The sequence below is a fragment of the Engystomops pustulosus genome, chromosome 2 (genome assembly GCF_040894005.1).
Source record: "Engystomops pustulosus chromosome 2, aEngPut4.maternal, whole genome shotgun sequence".
In the NCBI taxonomy this organism is placed as follows: domain Eukaryota; kingdom Metazoa; phylum Chordata; class Amphibia; order Anura; family Leptodactylidae; genus Engystomops; species Engystomops pustulosus.
Genome location: NC_092412.1, coordinates 88,856,077 through 88,872,271, shown reverse-complemented (window position 1 = coordinate 88,872,271; position 16,195 = coordinate 88,856,077). Strand labels below are relative to the sequence as shown.

Sequence of the window (16,195 nt, the reverse complement as noted above, 5' to 3'; positions counted from 1 at the left end):
GCTTGCTAAATGTCCCAGACATTTCCACCATTTGTAGGTCAACCCATTTAGATATATAATAAAAAAAAATTAAAAAAAAAATTCTGGCTTTGTGTCAATATTTGCAAAATTAGAGAAATAACGCTTCTGTCTGGGTATCAATACACCTTTGAGTGAGAAGGATGACTCCCTTCCTGAGGCATGGAACTTTTAACAAGACAGACATTCACTTGAATGTTCTCATCCTGGACCTCTGCCAGTTGCCCCCAGGGAACACGTGTGTGCACAAAGTAAGGCAGCTCACAATAACTGAGCCAAAGAGATATGGAATTTACAAAATAGAATGCTGCCTATATTATACTTAAACTAAATATACTTTGGCATAAAACATTCATTAGCGAAATGTTTTACAAATCTGTGCAACATAAAACATGAAATTCTAGGCTGAAGAGAATTGGTGCATCATGTGAATTTTCTCACTAATTCTATATTAAATTTGGGAATAATCATCCTTTTTACCATTTTAGATCTTACATAAATGATAGGGCACGTCATGATAAGTCAGTGAACTTTGGAAACCAAATCAGATGCCTAGATGTTAAAGGGGTTTGCCCATGAAAGTCCTCAAACCTTATCCCCTAGTGATATCAACATGATAAAGATTACTTTTAACCCCTTGCTTTGCAATGTGACAAATTTTTGTTGTTGCCTTTGCTATCACTGCATCAGATACTCAGTGCATGATTCAGCAGTCTGGGCGTGGACTTTATGCTATGATCATACACGAGATGCTGTGTGCTGACAAAGTGCTTAGATTATCAGGGCCCAGGGTTTAGCTACTTCCTGTTCAATAAACTTTATTGAAATCAACGTATAACAATATTCAAGTCAATGAGTCAATATATAGTGAAGCAGTACATACACTTGAAAGTAGTCAAACACAAATGAAGTGTATTCAGTATTCATCTGCATATATATGACCTTTCACTCTGTAAGCACCACAACAGTAATTCCAATATGAGGGTTAATTCCTTTATGAACTACCTGGAGAAGTTATGAAAAGAATCTAAACCACTACTGAACAAGTAGTAACAACAATAACCACATTAAACATATACATCACGGGAAAAAGTAGGGAAGCACATGTAGGGGAACAGAGGGATAAGGGAAATGGGGGGAGTGGGGGCGGGAAAGAGCAAACAAGGAAAAAGGGGGAAGGGGTATGGAAAAGGAGAAAAAAAAACCCTGCTCAATCCAAGTGGGTTTAGCTACTTTCATTTGAAATCTTCACCCTTCAGAAAATTCTACTAATATCTGACACCAAGAAAAAGAGAAATTAAACAGATCAGAGTCTTGAAATGAATATAAGACACAATCGTCTCTACTATCTCACCAAACCAATAAAACACACACTCAATACTGCTATGCTCCCTCCCTCCTCAGATCAAGAGTTTATCTTGTCTGTATAGCTGCCCGATTCTTCAAACAGCTAGACAGAAAGTGCCTCTGGCTCTGCTGATCTCTGCCCCCCCCCTCCCTGCTCCTGCAGTACAGGAGACTCCTGTTCATGCAAGAAGAATCTGGGGGATCCCAGGAACTGAGTTTATGGTTATATCCAAGGAGAACCAAAATATACAGCATACGTTTAGAATTATACACTTCATAATTCCTCTGTGCTATGAGATGCTATCTGCTGATAACGTGTTTAGATTATCAGGGTACAGGGTTTACCAACACTATCATTTAGCTTTGGAATATTCTACTAGTATCTGACACATGATGATACAGATCAGAGATGAAGAGATCCAACACAATACGATGAGAGATGATGAGATCCAACACTGTACAGCTCACTGAGGTCTATGGGGAGATTCCTAATGAAAATAGGAGGTTGTGAGTAAATTGACATCTATTGTTTGAAGAAATTATGGTGTTTCCAGTAATGGTGTTATTTTCTATTGTGAGCCATCAGTCTTGTTTGCAATGTACATAAAAACTGATGCACAAAAGTTATGTACTGAATTAGCAAGCGTCTATAATTCAACCTACTGTCCAGAGATAGAATTGCAGGATGTAGTAATCTTGAGAAAGTATACCTTTATACAACCTTTTCATAGAGTTTGTGCCAACAAGAAAGGTTTTTAGACATAAATTCAGCTGATAATTGCAAACATTTTTGTATTTACACTTATTCTAAAAAGGCCTATGTCCCCAGATAATCTAGGAGTGACATTAGAACAGCCCTACTGCTAATTTTCTGTGTTTTCCTCAGTAAATATGCCAAGGTATCTTTGCTTCCACTATTCCCTTCATTTTTTAGGAATAATCCAAATCGTGTGGTCGCACATCAAGAAATAATAGGTGCTTTTCAGGATTAGGGTTCCCACCCCAATATGTTTTCAATATTGCGCTTGTAACTTTGAGAACTCTAGCTTCTTCATCAATTCTATATTTGTTATGTCATTGTTGTCAGTTGTCTCACTTTATTACTTTTATTCATTTCTATCTTTTTGTGTTTGACAAAAGACCCATGTCAGGCCTAAACGTCACGGAGTGGTATGATGCCAAGTGAGAATTTATTAACAAAGGAGTGCTTGGATTACTTTTGATTGTTCATTTTTTGGGAAGTGAAGGATCCCTGGTGGGGGGGGGGGGGGGAGGGGAGGGAGGCAGCTGCCTCTGCTACGGCAGCCTGTATCTGTGTTTTCTCATGCATTCTTACTTTATGCCACATAATCCCCCTCCCTCCCCTACCTGCCCAATGAACATGACAAGAAGTGGGTGAATGAGTGTGGAGTAGAGGAGACCGAGACACAGGTTACCGTAGCTGTCCCACGTCCTCCAGGGTCTTACCACATGCTGCTGGCAGGGAGTTACTTAATGTGAAATTAGGTTTTATAAGCTACTGAAATGATTCAGAATGAAAAACAAAGGCATTTTTAAAATCAGCATAGGCTATTGGAACCCGGCTCCGTCTAACAATCACATTCCTGGTGACAGGTTTTCTTTAATAACACGAACAGAAAAAAAAAAAAGACTTGCCGCCTGGGTCAGAGACACTTTTTTTAATGAAATGAAAAAGTAGAACACTGGACTTGGGTCCATACAAAGAAGCTGGTGTGAACAAGTGAGGATTTACTGTAAGGTATGGGTATAAAATGAATAGCAGCAAGAACACCTGGCAGAACCATAATGCTCCCTATAGCTCTAGATTTATATAGCCATTGAGTCAGGTATTCCGACAAAGCCGTTCAGATAAGCCAACAACGTTCTCTAGGGAAAAGCAAACTCTAGACAGAGCAAATGGATCAGCGGTTACAAAATCCAACGGCTCGAAGTTTATGTAATCCCTGAAAATGCATTTAATTCAGTTGCTTTTCTAAAGAAGCAAATTTGTGGTAGCCAAAAAAAGGAATACTAGTAACCAAGGGGTCCAGAAGAACCACTAAGCCTAGTGAACAAGGACTGGTGAGAAGATTGTGATGATACAACAGGTAAGTGATAATTTACTTCCTGGCTCACATCTGCTTCCCTGCCCCTTCCCCTCCTGTTCTGACTGATGTTTAGGAACACAAGTACAGAGCTGGAAGCCTTGGTCTTATCTTTATCTGATCAATTCTGCCAATGCCCCGGTCCTCTCAGTCCAGGCTGCCTCCTGCCGGTCTTCTCTGCTTAAAGAGAACCTGTCATGCAAAATAACCCCCCTAAACTAAATATATTTTCATAAACTGCCATTAGAGAGCATTGCCTCTATCCCTTCATTGTCCCTCTACATGCCTGTAAACCTAAGCAATGAGGTCCTAAAGCTGTATGCAAATGACCTGTGAAATGTCCAATGAAGCATTAGCATATTCAAGCTGTCCACTCTATTCATGAGTGGGCGGCACAGCCACACCCCCAGTGCATGACTGACAGCCTGTATAATGATGTGAGGCTGTATAATGATGTGCTTCCTGGTACTCGCACCCCCTGCAGCCTGTGTGTGCATGTGTTTGTTTAGGAGAGATACAGCAGAACATGTCAGATTCATGTGTAGCTGATGTCTGTGTCTCTCACCTGTATATTAGGAGGATGCAGCATTTACTATACATTACACACAGACATGAGCAGGGGGAGGAGAGGGGAGGGGTAACAGGGTGACATCACTGCCTCTGACCATGTGACCAGCCTCATTTATATGATAAAGAATAGATGATTTTACAATGAATAATGTATGAAATAACTAGATAAAGGCTGGGATGGGATCCTTGTGAGATGCTCCAACAGGTAGTAGAGACAGGACAAGTGACACAGACCTGATGACAGGTGTCCTTTAAGGACATGTGACTGGAGCCTATACTGAGTAGCGGAGAGATACAGCAGTGAAGAGACATGAAGAGGCTGCAGTTGCTGGGCCCAGAGAAATGAAATGTGTATTTACACACTTCAGGTCATTTTCAAGAGGTAAAACTGCCTGTACATGTGTCAGAGAAGCTTGTAGAGACCGTCTGCGATCTCTGGCTGTAGCAATAGTGTAACTACTTTATATAGCTGGTTAACCTGATGAAATGGCATTAATCAGCAGCACACTGCTTCTGGATATGTCCACTCTCTCTGTCCCTGCCTCACCACTTCTCATAGCTTTAGAAATAGGATAGAAGGAAGTTATCAGCAACAACAAATCATGCAGGCTTACATAGCACAGAGAGCACAGGTGGAAAGAAGCTACAGTAGAAGACAAGATAAAAGAAGCCGCAGCACACAATTGGGAGGACATTGCACGCTCCTCAACATCAGTTTCTTAAAAGGACATCCACCACCATTTTCTCAGTGGTAGACTGTCCTATAACGCACCCACGTTACCTGCTGGAGATGACAGATCCTTTTTTATCTTCCTCCAGGGCCTTCGTCAGAGCCAGAAAATAAGGTTATAAAAATATTCAAATGAGCCAGAGGCACTCGGGGTCGTGTCTGCCGAGCGCCTCCTGTCTCCTCCGATACCCAATTTACAGTTAGGGCCAGAAATATTTGGACAGTGAAACAATTTTCGCGAGTTGGGCTCTGCATGCCACCACATTGGATTTGAAATGAAACTTCTACAACAGAATTCAAGTGCAGATTGTAACGTTTAATTTGAAGGGTTGAACAAAAATATCTGATAGAAAATGTAAGAATTGTACACAATTCTTTACAAACACTCCACATTTTAGGAGCTCAAAAGTAATTGGACAAATAAACATTACCCAAACAAAGTGTTTTTATTTTCAATATTTTGTTGCGAATCCTTTGGAGGCAATCACTGCCTTAAGTCTGGAACCCATGGACATCACCAAACGCTGGGTTTCCTCCTTCTTAATGCTTTGCCAGGCCTTTACATCCGCAGCCTTCAGGTCTTGCTTGTTTGTGGGTCTTTCCGTCTTAAGTCTGGATTTGAGCAAGTGAAATGCATGCTCAATTGGGTTAAGATCTGGTGATTGACTTGGCCATTGCAGAATGTTCCACTTTTTTGCACTCATGAACTCCTGGGTAGCTTTGGCTGTATGCTTGGGGTCATTGTCCATCTGTACTATGAAGCGCTGTCCGATCAACTTTGCAGCATTTGGCTGAATCTGGGCTGAAAGTATATCCCGGTACTCTTCAGAATTCATCCGGCTACTCTTGTCTGCTGTTATGTCATCAATAAACACAAGTGACCCAGTGCCATTGAAAGTCATGCATGCCCATGCCATCACGTTGCCTCCACCATGTTTTACAGAGGATGTGGTGTGCCTCGGATCATGTGCCGTTCCCTTTCTTCTCCAAACTTTTTTCTTCCCATCATTCTGGTACAGGTTGATCTTTGTCTCATCTGTCCATAGAATACTTTTCCAGAACTGAGCTGGCTTCTTGAGGTATTTTTTTGGCAAATTTAACTCTGGCCTGTATATTTTTGGAATTGATGAATGGTTTGCATCTAGATGTGAACCCTTTGTATTTACTTTCATGGAGTCTTCTCTTTACTGTTGACTTAGAGACAGATACACCTACTTCACTGAGAGTGTTCTGGACTTCAGTTGATGTTGTGAACAGGTTCTTCTTCACCAAAGAAAGTATGCGGCGATCATCCACCACTGTTGTCATCCGTGGACGCCCAGGCCTTTTTGAGTTCCCAAGCTCACCAGTCAATTCCTTTTTTCTCTCAGAATGTACCCGACTGTTGATTTTGCTACTCCAAGCAATCAACCTGGAATCAACCCCAGACCTTTTAACTACTTCATTGATTACAGGTTAACGAGGGAGACGCCTTCAGAGTTAATTGCAGCCCTTAGTGTCCATTGTCCAATTACTTTTGGTCCCTTGAAAAAGAGGAGGCTATCCATTACAGAGCTATGATTCCTAAACCCTTTCTCCGATTTGGATGTGGAAACTCTCATATTGCAGCTGGGAGTGTGCACTTTCAGCCCATATTATATATATATATATATATATATAATTGTATTTCTGAACATGTTTTTGTAAACAGATAAAATAACAAAACTTGTCTCACTGTCCAAATATTTCTGGCCATAACTGTATGCATGCCCCACTCTTTGTTATGCACCCCTCCCAGCTCTATAACGTGGCAGCGTTATATGACAGTCTACCACCGAAAAAATGTTGTTAGAAGTCCTTTAAGTCCCCAAGGGCTGTAGATGGTTAGAACAGTTCAGGAATTAAGCTGCGTTTAGAGGGAACCTGACACAGCATTTGCAACATATACAGCCAGTAACAGGTTCCTATAGAGACACCCTTCTTTAGCTAAAAAAATAGTTTTGCTTACATCCACATAAATCCCCTTTTATCTTATATCACTTGGCATTAGAGGGGGGCTCGGCCGACTCCTCCCCATGCCTTGTGCCTCCTTACTGGTCACAGTTCATGTCATGCGGCCAGAGTGACATGATCTCAGATCATTAAACCTCTTCACAGTACATACATGGACTTCCTCTCATTCCTCCATGGAGAGAGAAGACACAGATACCAGACATGAGTCATAAAAGCAAAATGTCTGTAATTAAGGTACAGAGCCTCATTGGCAGCTAATTGTAGGTAATATGAGGAGGATTTGTAACCCTTTATCAGCAGGCATTGTTACTGAGGGTGGTCCTGATGGTAGGTTTCTAGCAACATGTTAAATGGGAACCTGTCACTTTAAAATGGTAGTTATAACCCTCAAATACCTTGCACCAGCTCAGGGTGAGCTGATGCCGGAGCATGTCTTCATTATTTGCAGAAAGCGCTGTATTGCTTTTGAAACGGTTTTATTCTTCGTATTTCAACCACGCTTCGGTGCACCATGATATGTGCTCGGCGCACCATGCGCACTACCGTGCGTGCTCCTTTACCGGAGACATTTACATGGTTAACACTCACAATTGGTGCCAGCACCGACCGCGGTTGTGTTACCGGTTTGCTGCAATATGAAGCACATGCCCACCTTGTAAAGAGGTAGCTACGCCTGTGAGACCTCTCCATACACCCGCAGCTGACATGTAACATGTCGTTACATGACGGTAAGAGGTTAAAGTAGCTTGTGATGAGAAGAAGCATCACAGGCTGCCTTTGCCTGGAGAACCTACTCAATACCCCTGCCAAAAATTAGCATATTAGGTGTGTAAAGCGTAGTTCAGGTTAGGAAGGGTTATAGATTTAGTGAAAGTTAGTTTAGCATGCTAGTAGAAACCTACCATCAGATGTACCTTAATAATAGGTAGATTCCTGATAGTAGATCTGCTTTGATCAAGAGACATAGTTGGCAGTATCCTGAATACAAAGACCTTATTACTGGGAGGGCTATGTCCACATAATAAAAAAGGACACCAAGAGCCATAGGTAGCAGTACCAACATGTGCTGTGGGGTTTTTTAATGTGAAGAGGTGGCTACTATCTTGAAGGGGTTCGAGGAATGATCACTCTTTCTCTTCTATTGAAGATGCCAGTTGACATCAATCAGTAGCAATTACAGGACTAAGTGGTGACTTTGGCACAAATGGCATCTGAATTTCTGATTCAGCCTGTGATTGGCTGCAGCAGTCAGGAATAACGAATGGGAAGTCACTGTCAACTGCAGAAGTAAGAGGACTAGAAGAGGCTGCAGCTTCTGCAGTGTCACACATGGGGCTTTTTTTTAGCAAGAAACATTTTAAAAAGTAAAAATGTTAATGTGAACTGTGATAATAATAAACCAATTATTTCCAGAGGTTTCTACATTAATTTGACCACCATGATGTAACTATACACATAAATCCACTTGAATAAAGCCAGGAAGGTATAGAAAAAAGCAGTATCATAGCGGCATAATTACACCACTATAGGCGTAACTATTTACCCAATGATAAAATACTGTACAAATCTGTCATTCTGCAGAGAAAATGTCTTGTTCATAAGTTAAATTATTATGCAATATGGTTATATTTAAGATGCAGCACGAGTAAACGATAGATCTAGGAAGCATTTGTGTGTGTCTGTATTCACATGGATTACTATTAACAGGATGGCAGATGTGCAATGATTAACTAATTATTGTGGGAAAGACAATGCCTCCGATTTCACTTATTGAACCAATGTCAAGTTTCGAAAAGTAACTAGTACAGAGACAACCCAGAGTCTTGGATCAACAAACAGGAAAGAATACAGCAAATCCAAAACGTCACTGTGGGAAAGTTTACCCAGTAAGACGAACTTCTTCGTAGAAAATAAAGGAATGGGCAGTATTAGTATGCAAGGAAAGAAAAGCAAGTCATGAACTATCAGGTAGCGTAGCCGATCAGACCATTATATTATGGACAGCGGGTGCACTGCTGGAAGAAAAGCCAAGTTGCCATGACAACACATTTCAGCAAAGCTCCAAAACCAAGGGAGAAATGTCAAAATGAGAAAAGAAATACTAAAATTATTTGGCAGCAGCTGGTCAGACCAACAATCCTATTGGCTGTTTCCCACCTGGCAAAATAAAGTCCATTCTACAATGAATTCTTGTAACATTTTTGAACATCCACATTAAAGTTCTCATTTAGGGAAACTGCAAAATGTACAAATGAAATATAAATGTTACTTCTACAACCTGGCCAACCAGAATTATACATGGTACTCACGTGTATTTCAAGCTAAATCTTTTTTTTCACCAACAATATAAGTCTATTTAAAAAATAAACAAAAATGTAAAGAAATAAGGCTACTTTCACACTGCCCAGCCATACAGCAGTGTGCTAGAGAGGAGGGGATGTGAGCTCTTATCACCCCTTCCCTCGGCCGTATACATGGGAAAGAATAGAGCATGCTCTTTTTCCCATGCACCCTACAGTTGTGTGGTCACCATACCACCGCCGGGCGCATATAAGCGTCTATGGGGATGTATATGCCCCCACAACATTTGTGATCAATACAAAGAAGATGTCAAAGGTTACACACAAAATATCAATAGGAATCAGGTAAGTCAATAAAGAGGTTCAGGTTAATCCTGGAAGTGTCAGTGGTGATAAATCTCAATTTCTGAGTGACAGGTCCTCTTTAAATACAGTTTCAGAGGAACACTCAGACGTATAAAACTGCTGTATAGATTGCTGTGGCTTTCATTTTACATCTTTCCCCTATCAAGCTTCAATTTCCCCCACTCCTTTATGTAATAGTGCGATGGGAAGCCACATCCTGCCCAGCCAACTTCACCAGCTGAAGCTATAGATTAGAAACCGCATCTTTATGATTGTTTCCTCTCTAAACGGATTGCTGAGATTTGTAGTAGTTGGCATCTAGTGACAGGAGTTTTAACATCTGCTAGGACATTGACATATATGAAAAAAAAAAAAATAGTAAGTCTATTTTCATCGATCTCAGCCACCAACACCTGCATAAACTCCTTTTACTCTAAAGATACAGATGTTTTTTGTTAAGAGCAAGTATCAGACGAAGCCCATGTTATCAGACAGACCTGTGCAGGTAACATGACAAGTAAGCCCTGATGAAAGTCATAATAAGGAACAATTGCTGCAGTAATTTGTTTAAGGGTGTTGTCCGTTTAAAGTCTTAGTTTTACATTTGGAAGTAAAAAGGGGAGTCATTTGGCTACCATATACTTCTTAGCATTGTGTCCAACTCAAACATTTAATTGCCAGATGGACCCAAGGGTGGATTCAAGTCTAACTTTTAAGAATAAGGCTAGATTAACCCCTTAAGGACGGAGGGTTTTTCGGCTAATTTCTCGCTCTCCAACTTCAAAAATCCATAACTTTTTCATTTTTACGTGTACAGACCTGTGTGAGGGCTTATTTTGTGCGTAACAAATTTTACTTTCCCGTAATGTTATTTATTTTAACATGCCGTGTACTGCGAAGCTGAAAAAAAATTCCAAATGTGGAAAAATTGAAAAAAAAACGCACGTGCGTCACGTTCTTGTGGGCTCAGTTTTTACGACTTTCACTCTTCGCTCCAAATAACACGCCTACTTTATTCTTTGGTTCGGTGCGATCGCGGTGATACCAAATTTATATAGGTTTTATTGTGTTTTAATACATTTTCAAAAATTAAACGAATGTGTACAAAAAAGGAAAAAAAATTTTTGCCATCTTCTGACGCTAATAACTTTTTCATACTTTGGCGCACGGAAATGTGTGAGGGGTCATTTTTTGCGAAATGAAGGGACGTTTTCATTGCTACCATTTTGAGGTCTGTGCGACATTTTGATCATTTTTTATTTCATTTTTTATGTTATGTAAAAAGGTGTAAAAGTCGCATTTCGGACATTTGGGCGCCATTTCCCGCCTCGGAGGTCACCGCCGGCCGTAACCGTTTTTATATTTTGATAGATCGGGCATTTTGGGACGCGGCGATACCTAATATGTCTGTGATTTTTACTGTTTGTTATGTTTTATATCCGTTCTAGGGAAAGGGGGGTGATTTGAACTTTTAATATTTTATTAATTTTTTTTATTTTTTAAACTTTTTTTTTTCTTTTTTTTTTCACTATTTTTTAGACCATCTAGGGTACATTAACCCTAGATGATCAGATCGCTCCTACCATATACTGCAATACTACAGTATTGCAATATATGGCATTTTTGCAGGTCTTACATTACAATGAGCCACTGGCTCATTGTAACGAACCTGCATAAACCATGTAGCCTCGTGTCAAGAGAAGACCCGAGGCTACCATGGTAACCGATCGCCGCCCCCCGATGACGTTCGGGGGCGTGGCGATCGGAAAAAAGATGGCGGCGCCCGCGCGCCGCCGTCTTTTAAACGCCGCCCGCGACTTTGCGGGCGGCGTTTAGAGGGTTAATAGCCGCGATCGGTGCAAGCACCGACCGCGGTTATTAGCGGTGGGGGTTTTGTGCAAAATGCAAAAACCCCCACCTCTGTATGAAGAGGACTCAGCCCGTGAGCCCTCTTCATACATCCCTTATACCTCTGCGCCGTAGAGCTACGGCGCAGAGCGTTAAGGGGTTAATAAAAGATTTTCCTTTGTAACTGGTGATATATCTGTGGTCAGAGTATTATTAAATAGGTTTTACTGTAAACAAGGTTTAAGGATGTTCTTATATTATTTAATGCGTAAAGAGCCTGGCTCTATTCCAAAGTAAAAATTTAACTTAGATTTCTTTTTTTCATATCTCTAGTAAATCAAAAAGTTAAACATAAAGCCAATTTTGCTAATTATATTAAATGAACATTCAAAAACAATGTGTATGTGTGTATATATATACAGAGGAGGCTGTGAGTCAGGAACAACTAATGGAGAGGTCACCAATGTAGCCCTAAGGGGTCATTGTTTTCCATACTCTTGCACATTTTATCTGCAGACTGGAATAATGTTGTATAGCAGGCACATATGCTGCCTATAAGAACAGATGATAGCAGAGGGAGGTAAACTACATAAGAATGTATCCATTGCTTTTAAATAGATGGAATTGACATCCAGGAAGTGCTCTTATAAGTTTTTCTCATCTTTGATCAGTGCAGAGAAGAGGTATCCCAACAAAAATGTCAATGTAACTACTGTTATGGCCCTTTTATAAAACACATTAAAATAAAAAGACAACCCGGAGTGGTATTTAGTTAGAAGCAATTAGATGAGACAGACGTATGAATTCTTTCTAATATTACAGGCAATGTAAGTTTAGACCACGTAGTCCAGAAATGTCCCATATGTATCACAATTGTTGGATGCTTAATATGGTTATTAATTATTAGACTGCTGCCTCTACTAAAACATACAGTACTGTACTCCTTGGCCTGTTTTATGCCATACTTTTTATAGAGTTTTCCTTAAAGGGCATCTACCACCAGGATGAATGACTGTATGCAAATAAGCCTGATGGGCTCCATACGTAGATGTCCTTTAAATATGGCAATCCCTCAAGGGACATGGGCCAGGGGATGACAAAAGAAACTACTTCCAGTTTAAGAGCCTGCATCTGGCCACAACTTCCAAGGAATTTTAAGAATTCACTTCATCCAATGAGCGACCACCTCGAACCGTCACTTCCGTTTCCAGGGGGATTTCACTTCCTGTCATTTATCCCCATTATCTTAGGGGGGATACTCATAGGATGAAGGAAGTCCCGTGACCAACTTAAGACCCAAAACAGGAAGTACAGTAGCGACTCAGGAACTTGGAGCACAAGGGCAAGTAGCTGCTTAGCCTTTAGCTAAACATTGTTGCATTTTAAGGCAGACATTTTCCTTAGGGTACATACAGGTGGCCACGTGCTCCTCTGGACTGGATCCTGGGAGAGCAGTGTTGTAAGGAGAAAGTGGGAGAGGTGAGTGCTCCTCACCCCTCCTCCCCCCCATAGGCAAATGATCGGCTGCTCATCCCAACTCGGTCACGGTGCGGTGGCATGACGACCGGGTGCCATAGACGTCTATTGTGGCCTTCATCAGGCTGCAATTGGTGTGGCCAGATCACGGCCACAATTCTGGCTGTCTGACTGTACCTTTATACAAGGATCTAGCACTATGTTACTGTAACCTGAAAACATACCGTGAAGGATAACACATTGGCATCTGTAAATTATTACATATACTGCGAGATGCAATAGATTTGTGCCACATGTAGAGAGGTCTGTTGTGTAAAATCACCTGCCAAGAACAGAATTGGACACACATTCCCATGAACAACAAAGAAGTGCAAGTGTTAACATAACCTTCATGTGACAACCTCAGTTATCTGACATAAACATCACCTCCTGTACACGTCACATAGGTGCACAACATCCATCAATATGTTAATTAGGTCATGCATATGCATTATCCTGATAGTAATCAGGTAACTAATGGGTGTGAAATGATGGCGACCGTTAGGGTGATTTACAAATCTGTCACAATGTGTAATGGTCCAGAAGGTGACCCGCAAAAATTATCGTTACAACATCATATACTGTAACAGCCACATCAGCGGAGATACAACTACTGAGACCAGTTCTACAGACTTGCCAGGACTGGGTCCGATCACTAGGACCTGGCCTTATTAGACATTTATGGTATTTACCAATAACAATACGCAATAAGGGTAGAAAATGCATCAGGATTTTTATGCACATAGAATTATTGTAAAAATAAAAAAATAAAAGGAATCTTTATACTATTTTTTCATGTTATCTGCCATGAGCCGTCACTGGTGACCCCTAACCCCCCCTTAATGTGTGCACTCACATTCACAGCAACAGTGATGGAAAGTAATCAGATTACAAAGACTCAGTGTGGCATAACAACTACCCCCCAATGGAAGAGCAGAAATCACAGCACCTACCAGTGCCACCCCCATGAGGCGAGTATTTGTGGTGCCCTTATACAAATCTCTGCTGCCCATATACACAGTGAGAATTTCAGTATTAATCTGCAGAACAATGAGAGGGTATGGGTGACAAAGGGGCGCTGTCATGTGTGATGTGGGAACCATTGTGTATATCTAGTATGGGGGTCCTATTATTCCAGGGGCTGATGATAAGAAGGGGGAGGGGGCCCTAGCAGTGCTCCCCACATCCAGGTGGGGGACAGGTGAGCCATATTACATCTTTGTTCCCCTCCCTACAGGACACATGGCACAGCTCTGCCCCCAGTCTTATGAATGGTCCTTTCATTCTGTATACAGCCTCAGCTTTGTGGAGGCAGCATGGGGCGATTCCTCCACGGAGGTGCCCTGGTGCCACCTCTACACTGCCCCCCTGCTTGTGCGGGCACCGGAGCCTTTGTGCCGCTTCTTACCTCCTGTGTACGGACTAGGGTGCAGCCTGTGTCTCCGGGCGCTCGGTGTCGGCCGTGTCTCCGCTCTCAGTAATCCACTACTTGTAGGGGGACTGGGACCATTACAAGGCGCCGGGGACATACAAGAATGGGAACTGCTTCAGGGTCGCCATTGTAGAAACAGCTTTGCAAACAGGATTTCCACAGGCTGCTATCCCTGGAGGAGGGGTGTAGACGAGCAGTGCTGCCTCCCTCTGACCAGGGAGCGGGAAGATGAGCCGAGCAGCAGCAGCTTTCCCCTCCTCCTGTCCTCTCACATCCAAGCCAGCCGTCTCCCCCCTCCCCTGCATGCCCCAGGGAGGGGACACCGACGTGTGCTGTGTGGCTGCAGGACGGGGGCGACTATATGACAGGGCACAGCGCCCTCTGCTGGCCGGCTGTGTAACAAGGCTTTGTATGTGTATGAGGTACAGGAGCGTGGGATGTACTGCTACCACCGCAAGTATGGATACAGGCGGTCCCCTACTTAAGAACACCTGACTTACATACGACCCCTAATTACAAACGGACCTCTGGATTTTGGTAATTTACTGTACTTTAGCCTTAGACTACAATAAACAGCTGTAACAGTTATCACTGGTGTCTACAATGAAGCTTTCTTGTTAATCCAGGTTCTAATGACAATCCAACATTTTTAAAATCCAATTGTCACAAAGACCAAAAACATTTTGGTTGGGGTTACAATAATAAAGTATACAGTACCGACTTACATGCAAATTCAACTTAAGAACAAACCTACAGACCCTATCTTGTATGTAACCCGGGGACTGCCTGTACTAGAATTCAGGGCAGTTTCTAGGTACTTTGTTGTACAGGGCAAATCTCAAAAAAATCAACCTCCCACGCATTATATATGCAACATCCCCCACCGGGGCCTAGCCTTTTCTCGGGGCCTGGAGTCAGCCGGGGCCCGCAGTACCTGAGTGGCTGGCGGTTGCAGCCTAGGCACACTAGTGTCACGGTGCTTGGTATGGGGAACCGGAGGGCTGTCCTACAGCCTGGCAGGTCTCCAGCAGGGTGGTGTTGGCAAGAAATGATGAGGGAGAGGCTGCTATAGCGGTTCTCCCTGGGGCAACCCTTTGGTGTCTAGAGTATAAGTCTCTGTGTGGTGGACAGGGTGCCTGTGATGATGGTAGTTGTAGTAGCAGGGACCAGACGGAGGCAGAGGTTGAACAAAAACAACTTACAGTTCTTTATTGGAACCGACAGGAACCGCAGCAACGTGCCTTTAACAGAGTAGTGGATTGCTGAGATGTACTTGGAGGGAGCCACAGGAGGTAGATCGCCAGCCTGGATGCAGAGGGCAGGCTGGGAGGTAGCTGTGTCCTAATAGGAAGCTTCAGCTTGTCCTGGAGTGCTTCAGGTATCACCCTTGAAGGTAGGATGATACCCCTTTCCTCTCTCTCTGTCTAACTCACTGCTTGGTCTGACTTGCTAGTCATTCTGACTGAATCCTGTCAGACTCACTTCTCTGACTGAACTGACTGTTGGAAATCTCCAACCGTCACTTTTTCTCAGCTCTTGGTCATGTGGTGGTTACTCCTCCAATTACATCCCAGCTTACAATACATTAGGATAACACATGTGATTGGATGACACATTTTACATCACATAAAGTAATTAACTCCTGCCTTACCAGGCAGGATCTACCACTGCAGAGTTCATCTGTGTTATGTAGTGACATGCTGTGAGGCTAATCAGACCCTACACAGGCTGCAAGCTACATGGTGGGACGTATTTGCAAACACAGCTCTGCCTTGCATTGGCGAGGGTGTTGCATACCCCCGGGGCAATTGAAAGAGCCGCCCTCGGCTCGACTACAGACTGATTGGGGTGCAGAGGTAGATAGGGGCACTTCTGTGAAGTGCAGGCTACATGATCAGTAGGGACAAACCGCCCATGGTCCTGGAGACAGGCACCTGGGTTGGTGTTGGACTAAGACAAGGACATGTGTGACAGTTGGTTGCTGACGCCATTA

At 42.5% G+C, this 16,195-nt stretch overlaps 1 protein-coding gene across 2 annotated transcripts in view; it reads right to left on the bottom strand.

Moving 5' to 3' along the window:
* Window positions 1–14,501, bottom strand: part of FARP1 (FERM, ARH/RhoGEF and pleckstrin domain protein 1) — a 118,201-nt gene extending 103,700 nt beyond the window's left edge. The window contains exon 1 of one of the 2 annotated variants that reach the window (XM_072135465.1): window positions 14,179–14,501. The gene's annotated coding sequence lies outside the window, so the exon portion shown is untranslated. The remainder of the gene's footprint in view (window positions 1–14,178) is intronic. The other variant, XM_072135464.1, reaches the window with a different exon arrangement.
* Between the last annotated feature and the right edge of the window lie 1,694 nt (window positions 14,502–16,195).